This window comes from Scylla paramamosain, chromosome 14, assembly GCF_035594125.1.
Source record: "Scylla paramamosain isolate STU-SP2022 chromosome 14, ASM3559412v1, whole genome shotgun sequence".
Taxonomy (NCBI): domain Eukaryota; kingdom Metazoa; phylum Arthropoda; class Malacostraca; order Decapoda; family Portunidae; genus Scylla; species Scylla paramamosain.
Window position 1 is genome coordinate 1,031,848 of NC_087164.1, and position 13,554 is coordinate 1,045,401.

Consider the following 13,554-nt stretch of genomic DNA (forward strand, 5'->3'; position numbering starts at 1 on the left):
TAATTAGGGGATGTGTAATTGTGATTTAACTCATTTTAATATTTTTTTTCTTGTTTGTATTGATGCGTGTGTAATTAAGTTTTGGATTAGTTTGACTTGAGATTTATCTTTTTAGAATAGTTTTTATTTACAACTTTTTTTATATTAGGTTAGTTTGATTAAGTTTTAAGTTAATGTTTTTGAATGTTATTCCCTTTTATCTTGTTTAGTACACATGTAAATTGTTACAGTTTATTTGAAGATTATTGTTTTTTATAGGTTTTTTTTTTTTTTTTTTTTTTTTTTGCAGTTTTATCAGTTGAAAAGTAGTGTTTTATCGATTTTCTACGTAAATAATTTAGTTCTTTTTTTTCTTCTTTCGGTTAACTGCTAACAGTGATGCATTATTTATTGAAATATGAAGTTTTATGGGCATATATGAGGAATTATTTGTCATTATTTCATGGACCAATCCTATGTAATTAAGTGTAAATTTGTAAGGGATGTTGATGGTCAATAAACAATAATAATAATAATATGAATGTGAACGCAAGGAGTTACAGATGGTCTGAGTCCCGCACCAAAGTGTGCCAGATGTGTGACATGGGAGAAGATGAGACGGTGTAACATGTGGTGCTGGAGTGTGTGAAGTATGCAAGAGACAGGAATGAGATGATGCAAGTGATACTGACTTAGTTAGGGCATGATAGGAATGAAAGAGTGGAGAAGACAGGAAAGGAGTGGATGGTGTTGTTGCTGGGACTGTGCAGAGAGACGAATGAAAGAATAATTGTGGCGGTGAGAATTTCTGGAGAGAAAGTGGCGTGCCAGAAGTAGGAACAATTACTGTAGAGGATGCTGTTCGTTTCTCTCTTTTTTTTTTTTTTTTTTTTCTACAGGAGATCCAAAGGTCTGGCTTAGGAGTGATCCCGAGTCCCCTGTTTAATCAAGATCAAGATCAAGATAATTGAACGGGACAATACAAGATTAGGCTTGAGAGAATGGATGATGCAAGAATAGCAAGGAAGGTATACATGTGGAATGAAAGTGGAAGCAAATGGAGGAAGAGATGCATGAGAATGACAGACAGGAATGGATTGCAAGTTGTGTGGGCGATAAGAATGGCTGGTAGGAATCAAAATGAGCGTGAATGGGTGGTAACAAGAGGAGGCAGAGTGGGAGCCGAATGGGATGTGAGAAAATGGAAGAATGAGATAGACAAAGAAGTGAAATGTGTGGGACTGAATGAATGGAAGAATGAAATGGAAAGAAAGAAGACCCTGGAATGGTACAAGGAGAAAGAGACCCCGAGGTATGAAAGGTGGTATGATGGAAGCCTGGGCGGTGATCTTCTCTTCCGAGCGAGGGCACAGTGTATGGATGTGAATGCAAGGAGTTACAGGTGGTCTGAGTTCCGCAGCAAAGTGTGCCAGATGTGTGACATGGGAGAGGATGAGACGGTGGAACATGTGGTGCTGGAGTGTGTGAAGTATGCCAGAGACAGGAATGAGATGATGCAAGTGATACTGACTGAGTTAGGGCATGATAGGAATGAAAGAGTGGAGAAGACAGGAAAGGAATGGATGGTGTTGCTGGGACTGTGTAGAGAGGCGAATGAAAGGATGATTGAGGCGGTGAAAGAGTTTATGGAGAGAATGTGGCGTGCCAGGTGTATGAGCAATTAGGATAGAGGATGCTGTTCGTTTCTCTATTTTTCTTTCCCCTTCTACAGGAGTTACCGGTCCAAAGGCCTGGCTCAGGAGTGATCCTGTGCCACCTGTACCATCAAGATCAAGATCAAGGACGTCGTGAGTAACAGGTGTAGTACAATGAATCTTCATTTGGTTTTATGATTTAAGTACACTATAACACGAATATGGTTTGGCATTATCCTTTTGAAATTCACCATGACAGAAGCACGTTTTCATGATATTCTCAAGAAATGTTGACTGGCAATATTTGAGAGCAGAGCAATTCTGGACTAACCTGAAGTCTTAATTATGCAGGACATGATTGCCACCTGTGGGCGTAACAAGAAAAAAATAGTATGTTATCTGAAAGCCACAGTATTAATAAATATTAGTGTTTAGTTTGCTCTCAAATTTTTTATGACATTTTGCTCCGGTAGGTGTTGCTGTTTTCTTGGAAATAAATGCTTAATTTCATTACTTTATTTCATTCATTTTTTTATGCATTTTTTCCACATGAGACTTTGGTAAAACTGCAGGGTTGGACCTCCCCCTTTTCCTCCATCCCACCCCCCCACCCTCCCTAACAAGCTTGGGGGCCTGTGGGGAATCTGGTTTTTTTTGGGGGGGGCAGACACAAAAGAGCGATAAATGAACTTTGAAAATTTAGGGAAATTGCCCTAGAAATTTTCCTAGAAAAAAAAAATTGGGGGAAAAAATTTAAGTTTCAACCAATACGCCAGAATAATTATATACCTAACCTAACCTAGCCGGGGGGCTGCGCCCCCACTGGACCCCCTAAGGTTATTAACCTAACCTAAACGGGGGGGCTGTCCCCCACCTGGACCCCCCCCTAAGATTACTAACCTAACCTTAACCTAACGTAACCGGGGGGGCTGCCCCCCCATGGACCACCCTAAGGTTACTAACCTAACCTAACTTATATCCTTGGCTAGTAACCTAACCATGCAATAGTAACTTAGCCACGCAATAACAGTACAGTACCTAGGGAAATTTCCCTAGATTGAAAAAATGCATTTGTAGCTTTTTTATACCTCCTCCCCCAAAAAATTCCTGATATGATGATAATATAATAAGAAATTCATCAATGTGACTTACGTTTACGGTTGCTGTGGAGATATTAGAAAATACGTAATAAATAACAAACTTACCAAATTAGGAAGACTGTGCAGCAGCAGCTGTCCCCTGAGAACGGAGAGCGTCATGTGGCGCGCTATTAATTTAATTACTACGGCCTCACAAAAGCCTTCCCCACATTGAAAACATCAATCACATACATGTTCTATAGTACAATACAATACATACAATCACAGACATGTTCTACAGTAAGTACTCTATCACGTTGCAATGTGTTTTTAATGAATAGAGAGGAGGTACAACCCTGCAGATATACGGAAACTTTATGAATTGGCCCCTTTCCGTTTTCGGTTGGAGTTAAAAAACGCAATAGTGGTAAGAATATGTAAAAGATGGAAATTGTGGGTTTTAAAAAGTAGATGAAAATAAAGGATAATCTTTTACAGTAAGACCAAACTGCATTTCGAGTACAAAGTTATAACATTCGCTTCTTTTTTTTTTTCTTTTTTTTTTTATGCGATTTTGAGTTTAAAGCATGTCTGAAGGCCCTCATTTTGCCTCTCCTTCCCTCATCCCCCAACAATCTTGGAGACTCATGGGACAGTGAGTTCATGTGCTGGGAGCACGACAATGATAATTTTAGTGTACCTCAGTGGAGATGATACCTTAAAAGGTGGTAATCTTAATTTGACCTACCTTGATCTAACCTAACTAACCTGTCAACCTAACATACGTGCATCACCTAACAAAAATTCCTTATCATGGAAACTAATTTGCGACAAAAACTTCAATAAAGTAAATTTCTCAGTACCCATAAAGGTAATCAAAAAACAATACTTCTAAATGTGTAGAGCATTATGGTCCTTCTAAATGACAACAAACAAACAAAAACCTAGAAAAATGAACAAAAACACAAGTAAATAGAGAATAGTCTGTGATGAAAATTTCCCAGTAAATGAATATTTGGCAGACAGGTGGACTTCACCCAAATAGGTGGTAATCTGATGGGGGTCTTTGTTCTCCGTGGATGTCCCCAAGATTAGTGACATAACCAAAGCTAACCAGGGAGAGGCTTAGACTCCATAGACCCCAAAGAGTCTAACCTAACTGAACCTAACATGATGTTTTATCCACCTTGGATCCCAAAGGACACTAATGTAACTGAACATAATATAACCTAACCTACCTGGGGGTGGCTTCACCTGGATGCCTGCAGGGACACTAACCTAACTGTTAAGCTCATAACATCACAGCTGGAGATCTTAAACATGGAGGTGAATCAAAGAGCCAAGCTGCTTGAGACAGATGCCATTTTTTAATGTAATTTTATTCCAGTATCTATGTTGTGTTAAGTGTACAGTCAGGAAAATAAGTAACCATTTCAGACCTTGTAAAGTATACAAAGATGGTATTGTTGCAGTGATCATCTCCACATTGGTGATATAGCTGAGGCTGAAGGTTTCTCCTCTGTGCTGGATGTAATTTTAACAATTGTCAAAGTATAGCTGAATGCATGTTTCCTGAGAGTGAAAAATTGGCTGTGATAAGACCTACACTTAAGGGAAATAAGGACCCCCAGAATTTCATTTCATATTGACCTGTCTCCAATCTTTTTGTTTTTGCCAAAAATCTTAGAAAATGTTATTCTTAACCAACTAATGGAATATCTTGTATGGATTGATGTGCTGCCTGATACACAATTAACTTATAGACAAATGTATTCCACAGAAACTGCTCTGTGTCATGTTACCAATGATTTGTTGCATCTAATGGATGAGTGTAAGTTTGGAGTTTTATTATTGCTGGACCTGAGTGATGCCTTTGACATAGCTGTTCATGATCTGCTGCTTGATGATCTGAGAGCCATAGGTGTAACACAAGGTGCACTTAGCTACCTAAAGAGTTATCTTCAAGACAGGAGCTACTGTTTGTAAGTGGGCAATACTCTCTCTGAAAATAGTCCACTCAGAAAAGGTGTCCCTCAAGGCAATGTGTTGGGACCCGTGTTATCTTGTATATACACTCTGGAACTCTCCTATATGCTACAGGACCATGGTGTGGCATTTACTTTGTTCACTGTTGACACTCAGTTTTATCTGTGTTCTTGACACAGGAGACCTCTTGACTAGAGCCATGAGTGATGTGAAGATCTGGATGGATGGTAAATAGTTTAAGTTAAATGAAGAAAAACTGAATGTTTAATAATTGGACAAAGAGGTCTCTTATGAAGTATTGATGTGCCAGAGATTTTTAATGTTAATGGTAAAACAATTCATGTATCACAAAAAGTGAGAAATTTGAGTGTGATCCGTAGCAAAAATGTGAATCTAGTTAACCAAATCAATCAAACAGTAAAATCTGCGAGGTATAATTTAAGGAATATTGTGTTTATAAGAAAGTACCTCAAAGAACATTCCACCAAAATCTTGATTCATAACTAGGTTATTAACAGGCTGGATTACTGTAATTCTCAGTACCATCAGTTGCCTAAATACCAACCAAGAAAGATGCAAATAATCATGAATACAGCTACCAGATTGATAAAGAAAGAATTCCACCTGTCCTCATTGAGCTGCACTGGTTACTGATTCAGGCCAGGATTATATACAAAATATGTGTGCTAACTTTCCAGGCAGTGTTGATTGGTAAGCCAGAGTATATACGGAATGTGTTAACACTACTTCAACCAGACACCAGCATTGTTGTTAGGCGTACATCAAAGGAGCATAGACTGCTGGAGCCTGGGTGCAGCACTGACATTGGTTTTAGAGCCTTGAGGAACTGTTATATGATAGGCTGCCTAATTGTCTTAATAGTCCAAATGTTGTTGTATTTAAGAAATTTTTAAAATCTTTCCTCTTTACAGACTGTCATGAACTAATGGATAGTACCATCACAGAATTCTATGCATTGTAAGCTATTTGTTCCTGCCATTTGCACCATGTGCAGTATTGTCCATGTGAAGCATTTCTCTGATAATGCAAGCTGTCATAAGTGTTATACATTTCAACATTTCCTTATATTATCATATTGTCCACTTTATTCTTAAATTGTACCTTGAAATAATATTATTCCTTTACATTTATTTTTAAGTACTATTACTTTTTTAGGTAAACCTATATTTATTATTATTATTACTTGTTGTTTTTATTGTTATTATTATTGCAATGATGATGATGACGATGATGATGATGATGATGATTATTATTATTATATTATTATTATTATTATTATTATTATTATTATTATTGTTTTGTTAGTAGTAGTAGTAGTAGTAGTTGTAGTAGTAGTAGTAGAAGTAGTTATTGCTATTTTCATTATTATTGTTATTATTATTATTATTATTATTATTATTATTATTATTATTATTATTATTATTATTATTATTATCATCATAATTAATATTAATATTACTAGTATTAGTATCATATTAATATCTGTGCAGTCTTTACCTCTATTAACTTTGTGTATAGCAAATTAATATATATATATATATATATATATATATATATATATATATATATATATATATATATATATATATATATATATATATATATATATATATATATATATATATTTTTTTTTTTTTTTTTTTTTTTTTTTTTTTTTTTTTTTTTTATGGATGCTTCTACCTTGTGGTGGAATAGAGCAGATAAACCAAATAAAGCTGAAAATAAAGATAGATAAAATAAAATAAAATGCTGTAATTTACAAAATGAAATGATGACTAACAGAGTAGTCTGAGTCAGGACTGGCACACTAACTATATATATGTGAAGACCAACTCAAGAAAAACAATGACTGCTTGGGAGACACAAATAACACAATGGCTCTCAAACTAACTTCAACATTATTCCCCACCACAGGAGTCCTAAACTCCTATTACATGACAGTTAGATATCAAAGTATAAACCATCAACTTCAAAAATTGCTCATACCTAGCACATACTGAAATCAATTTTTTTACAGCCTCATAAACTAGTCTGTCATTCTAAGGAACTTCAAATCACAAACAATCACAAATTGAGTTTTGTAGGAACCTAACTGATCTTCCAGAGTGAGTACAAGTCTCAGGAGGTGTCTCAGGAAGTGAATGAGTGTTTGAGGACTCCTGGACAACTGTAGCATTTTCAATTAGTGTTTGAGCACTCATTAGCTTCAGTAGGCTCATTACTTGATATTTCCAAGTTATATAATTTTTGAACTGCCCTATTTAATACTCCTCTGGAAGTCTTGACATTCACACTTCTGAGAACACCATCTTTATCAGGAAAAAGATCTACAACTAGACCAAAGGGCCACTGTAATCTTGTACTGTTGTCCTCCTTCACTAAAACTACATCACCTGTTTTAATTCTGCAATGTGGGGTGAAACCCTTAACAACTAGGGGCAAATTAGTAATATAGTCTGTGCTCCACTTCTTCCAAAATTTCTCTAAAATCTGATTTCTCAAAACTTCTCCATCCTTTAAATCTTTAGGAGAAACACAGAAAGGTTTTAGGTCCAGCTGAGACAGAACAAGCACTTCTGCCAGTGATAAAATGAGAGGGAGATAAGAGACTAGCACTGTCAAGTTATCTCCAACATAAATAAGGAGACAAGTTTACACACGCTTCTATTTCATGTACAGTCTCTAGTACATTTCTGGAAATATACTTAACAACTAAAGTTTTCCTGATGGCAGACTTAATGGATCTTATGAGATGCTCCCACCAGCCTCCCCACCATGAGGAACAAGAGACTACCACAAACTTCCAATGAGGAGACAGGTGACCGTAAATCTTCTGTATCTGCCCACTGCAATCAACAAATGTCTTAGCATTATCTGAATAAATTAAAGATGACAGCCCTCTTTATGCAATAACTCTTGCATATGGCAAGCATACAGTCCTCAACATTCAATGAGTCAGTGAGCTTTAAATGCATGGCTCTGACAACAGCACATGTGATCAGTAGAATGTTAAATTTCTTAGAGGGGAAATCATCATGGAAAAGAAGGCCAGCAAAACCTTGGCTAGTCACTATAAATGGTGGAGCATGTTTAACTCTCAGTTCTGGAAGTGGAGCTATAGGCTGACTGCATGCTCTACATTCAAGTTTTTGGCATCTTACACATTCTTTAATCACAGATTTTGAAAGCCTTATAATTCCTGTGATCCAGAAGCAATGGAGGAAAACACCTACATGTTTAAGATAATAATGCTGAAAATTGACTAGTAGCTTTGCTAAATGATATTTTGGAATTATTACAGCTTTACTACAGCCCTGAATTTTCTAATTTACCTCTGATTCTCATTAAACCTTTATCATCTAGAAAGGGATCTAAAGATATCTCAACTGTAACCCTTTAGGAAGAGCAATTCCTTAATGTCATGAGGATGCATGTTTCTCAGAACATGATAAAACTTCTTTACCCTGGCATTATCTGATTCCATGACCGAGATTAGACCACAGATCTTGTTATCAGGTATCATACAGTTCTGGGCATGTCTCAACATCCAAGCAACAACATGTTAAGCTTTTCTAAAGTCACCCCGTCTCAAATTCTAGCACAGGTGGAGTAGTTTACAGCTACACATACTAAATCCTCAGTAGTCTTGGACTCCCCATCTATACAGAGTTTGTTTCCATTACACTGATTGTAAGAGGTTCAGCTAGCCAAGATGGTCCACATCTACAATTTAGATAATACAATCTGATCTCTTAATACACCTCTAGAAACTAAATCAGCTGGATTCTCATCTCCAAGACAATGATTTCAAGAGCTTGGTAGAATTAAGCTTTGAATTTCTGTGATTCTGTATGCAACAAACTTTTTCACTTAAGAGGGTCACCCTTCATCCAAGCAAGTGTGATCTGCGAATCAATCCAGAAAAATACTATAGTAGTCATACTTAGAAGAAGGGCATTCTTCACAAAGCTCACTAATCTTGCATACAATAAAGCCCCCCATCAACTGTAATCTGGGCAGAGTTATGGTTTTAATTGGTGCCATCCTAGACTTTGATGCTACTAATGCGACCCTGTAGGCACCATTTGGTAAACAGGTATGGATATAAACACAGCCACTGTAACCTTTCTCCGAAGCATTTTCAAAGGCATGAAGCTCTACATCAGCAAGACTGTTCCATTTCATGAAAGGAAAATAATATCTGTCCATCATCCCATCCTTTAGAGATGCTGCACTCATGACTCACCTTTCAAATTTATGTTTCACATCCTGAGGCAATACATCATCCACTGAATACCAAGCCTCCAAAGATCTTGAAAAAAGTATTTTGCCAAACATCACAAAAGCGTTGATAAGGCTAGAGGGTCAAAGATCTTGGCAATAATGGTTAGCATGCTCCTTTTGATAGATGTCAGCTCAATTTTGGATATTCATTTCTAGTCCTTCAAAGGAAAACTCATCAGAAGAGTTACATCACTGTAATCCTGATGCCTTGGTAGTTCCCCATTTATGTGCTTAATCAATTTTATCCTGAAACACAGAAGTTACCAATTTACTGCTTGAATTAGTAAGAGGCATGCCTGCATGTGCCGAAACCTCACAACCCTCTGGAAATTTACACTACTCAGCCAATTATCCACATGCATATCCTCTTTCAGTTCTCATATCACTTCAGTACATGGATATTGTCCAAAATGATGCTTTAAAGTGGCAGCGTTCCCAAAGGAAACCTTCACGAATCTCATGTACTTCATCCTATTTCCCTCCCTTAACAAGAAATGATCTACATCTCTGTTTGGTTCTTTCATACATAGCTGTAGGAAGGCCTTGGTAACATCAGTAGTAAGAGCCAATGGGCCATCTCCTAAGCCTAATCATCTCATTTACTAAATCTGGATTAAATGAAGGACCCTTCAGGAGACAGTCATTCAGTGAGATTCCATTGTAGCCACTGGCTGATGCATCAAAGACAGGTCTCACCTTAGTGTTATTACTAGTTTCCCTAACTACAGGGCAGTGAGGCATATAAAATGTAGGATTTCTACTATCTCACATCACTACTAGGGATTTGCTCAATAATACCTTCTTGCTCATATTCCTCAAAAACTTTATAGTTTTGCATGCAATTTATCTAGTCTCTTTACAGGAAGTTTCTCATTGTTCAATTGGAAATTTTTCATGGATTCACTTTTCCATGGCAGTGGCACTTTATATCTGCCTTTAGCATATGAGGCATTTTGTGAAAATTCTTGCAAGGCAGCATCTGACTCAAACTTTTGATCTGATTCTTTGGGCTGTATTCCTATAGACTCTAAGTCCCAAAACTTACCTCATAAGTAGACACTAGAAATACATAGCATTTATGGAGAGGTTACTGGTACCTCTGAATTAGACTCAGCATTCCAAACACCCACCCAGATAATGATCTTTGGGCCACTATACATTCCACTTGCACAGATTCATTAAACATTATGTATTTCCAATATACATCCTGATCAACTAGTATATCTGTATCCACATAGGAGTCATTCAGGTAATCATCTGCAAGAGGAGCAGGGAATTTGCACAGTGTTCCTACAGGCACACTGGTTCTTACTAAGGGCTGGCATATCACAGGAATCTCTACAGCTGTCGGACTGTTTAGTGCATTATTACACTTAAGTACCTTCAGATCAAAAAGGTTACACTGCTTTATACTTGTTGAATAATTAGGTACCTCCAAATGTTGAATATGAAATGGGTTTGCTGTAGTTCCATATGGGTTTGCATTTTTTGACTAGTTTACTACTTACGTATATTCTGTCTGAACCACTATTAAACATCAGTCTGGCCATATGAAGTGCACCATTTGCTCCAACAACTTTCACTCAGTCAATCTGCAATACAGTACATGTCTCCTTGTTACCTGAAATATTAGACACACAAACTCCAGCAAAATTTGTAGCCAAACTCTTATCAAGTTCACTTGGAGTATTTTTGGCTGCTAGTTCCTGAGTTGCCTTTACAGCTTCATTTTTACTGCTGTCCTCCACTTTAGCATCACAAATCAGGATGTGGTGGTTGCCTCTATGTTTATAACATTTAGCATGGCACCCTTTAGCAACATTTCCAGCCTTAGATCTAATTTTCAGTTTGTAGAACACCACCCCTCCTCTACTAAACCTCATCTTCTCTTGCTCACTGAAACACAGGTGTCTGAGGCAACTGACAGTAGCCCCTTTTCTGTTCTCTCCTACTTTCTCTATCCTCATTTACACTCCAAAGCTGGGTGTTGTGTCTATGTGTGCAACAACTTAACTTGCTCTCATGCCCACGCTCTTGAATGTTACGAATTTTACACCATCTGGCTACGACTACAGAGTCACTCTCAAACTAAATTTATCTGTGCAGTATACCTCTCACCTAACTCCTCTGACTATAAGAAATTCTTTGACTACTTAACTTCCAAAGTGGACCACATTCTGACTCTCTTCTCTTTTGCAGAGATCTCCATTCTTGGAGACTTCAATGTTCACCACCAGCTTTGGCTTTCCTCTCCCTTCACTGACCATCCTGTTGAACTAGCCTTTAACTTTGCTATCCTCCACGACCTAGAGCAATTGGTGCAACACCCTACTTGTATTCCTGACCGTCTTGGAAATACACCCAACATTCTTGACCTTTTCCTAACCTCTAATCCTTCTGCTTATGCTGTCACCCTATCTTCTCTGTTGAGCTCCTCCGATCACAATCTCATATCTGTATCTTGTCCTATCGCTCCAATACCTCCTCAGGATCCCCCTAAGCGGAGGTGCCTCTGGCATTTTGCCTCCGCTAATTGGAGGGATCTGGGGAGGTATTATGCTGATTTTCCTTGGAATGACTACTGCTGCTGTGTCAGAGACCTGTCTTTGTGTGCTGAGTGCATAAAAAAAGGTGATAGTTTCTGGCATGGAGGCGTACATTCCTTACTCTTTCTCTCGACCTAAACCTTCCGAACCTTGGTTTAACACAGCCTTTTCTCTTGCTATACATGATAGAGAGATAGCCCACAAAAGGTACTTAAGCCTTCCATCACCTGAATCTCATGTATCTTATATTTCTGCCTGAAATCATGCCAAATTTGTTCTCCAACTAACCAAAAACTCCTTCATTAATAGAAAGTGTCAAAATCTTTCAAGATCTAACTCCCCTCATGACTTTTGGCACCTAGCCAAAAAACATCTCCAATAACTGTTTTTCTTCATCTTTCCCTCCTTTTATTTCAACCTGATGGCACCACTGCCATCTGATCTATTTCTAAAGCTGAACTTTTGCTCAAAGCTTTGCTAAAAACTCTACTTTGGACGATTCAGGCCTTGTTCCTCCCTCTCCTCCATCCTCTGACTACTTCATGCTACCCATTAAAATCTTTTGCAATGATGTTTTCCATGCCCTCGTTGACCTAAACCCTTGGAAGGCTCATGGACCTGATGGGGTCCCTCCTATTATTCTCTGAAACTGTGCCTCTGTGCTTGCACCTTGCCTCGTCAAACTCTTTCAACTCTGTCTATCAACATCTACCTTTCCTTCTTGCTGGAAGTGTGCCTACATTCAGCCTATTCCCAAAAGGGGTGACAATTTTAATTTCTCAAGCTACTGTTCTATTGCTTTAATTTTCTGCCTATTTAAAGTTTTTAAATCTATCTTCAACAGGAAGATTCTTAAATATCTATCACTTCACAACCTTTTATCTGATTGCCAGTATGGGTTCTATCAAGGCTGCTCTACTGGTGATCTGGCCTTTTTTAATGAGTCTTGGTTATCATTTTGGTGAAACTTTTGCTGTTGCCTTAGACATACCAAAAGCTTTTGAAAAGTGTGGCACAAAGCTTTGATTTCCAAAATACCATCCTACAGCTTCTATTCTTTTCTCTGTAACTTCACCTCAAGTTTCCTTTCTGACCATTCTATTGCTACTGTGGAATGGAAGGAGGGAGGGTGGGTGGGTGGATGAGATGGATGGAAGGAGGGAGGGAAGGGGGAGGATGTCAGGAAAGGGAGAGGGAGAGGATTGGATAGGAAAGATAGAAGGGAGAGCGAGGGCACAGAAGTAGGGGGAAGGACACACACACACACACACACACACACACACACACACACACACACACACACACACACACACACACACACACACACACACACACACACTAAGGAAAGTGGAAAACAATGCAGAACAGCAGAAAAAGGAGATGGAAATAGTGTTGCGAGTGGTTAAAGCTCTTCAGGACAAACTGAAGAAGAACCTTGGAAAAGATGGTGAAATATTCAAACTGAAATCTGAACAGGAGGAAATGAGAGTGAGAGAACAGCACATTATTAAAAAAAAATGAGGAAATACAAAACAACATAAACACAGTGATGAAAGAAAATAAAGATCTGAAAGCTGAACTAGTGAGGGGTGAGAAGAGGGTGAGAGAAGGAGTCATAGATGAAATAAAAGGCTGGAAAATAAAAAATGATAAAGCAAATGTTGACTTTAAGGAAATAACTGAAATGTAACTGAAAGAAAAAATGAAAATGTAGAAAAGGAAGTAGTGAAGGCACTGAAAAAACAATGAAGATCTGGTAAGAGATGCAGTAGTTAAGAAGTGTTATAGTTTATGGAATAAAGGAGAAAAATATAACACAAACTGAAAAGAGAAAAAGAAGAAACAAAAACAGCAAAGGATTTGTTGAAGAAACTAAATGATGAAGATGACACTAAATTTGAGGAAGAAGTGGAAGAGGTTGTTTGACTGGGACCTTATCTGGAAGGTAAAAAAAAAACCATGAAAATAAGACTAAAATCACAACAAGCAGCAGAAGAGACACTA

The 13,554-nt window shown here is 37.7% G+C and overlaps 1 protein-coding gene across 1 annotated transcript in view; it reads left to right on the forward strand.

Annotated features, from left to right (window-relative positions):
• The first annotated feature begins 1,643 nt into the window (after positions 1-1,643).
• The window catches only part of LOC135106732 (glycerate kinase-like), a 44,907-nt gene continuing 32,996 nt past the window's right edge, over positions 1,644-13,554 (forward strand). The window contains exon 1 of the mRNA XM_064015990.1: positions 1,644-1,798. The gene's annotated coding sequence lies outside the window, so the exon portion shown is untranslated. The remainder of the gene's footprint in view (positions 1,799-13,554) is intronic.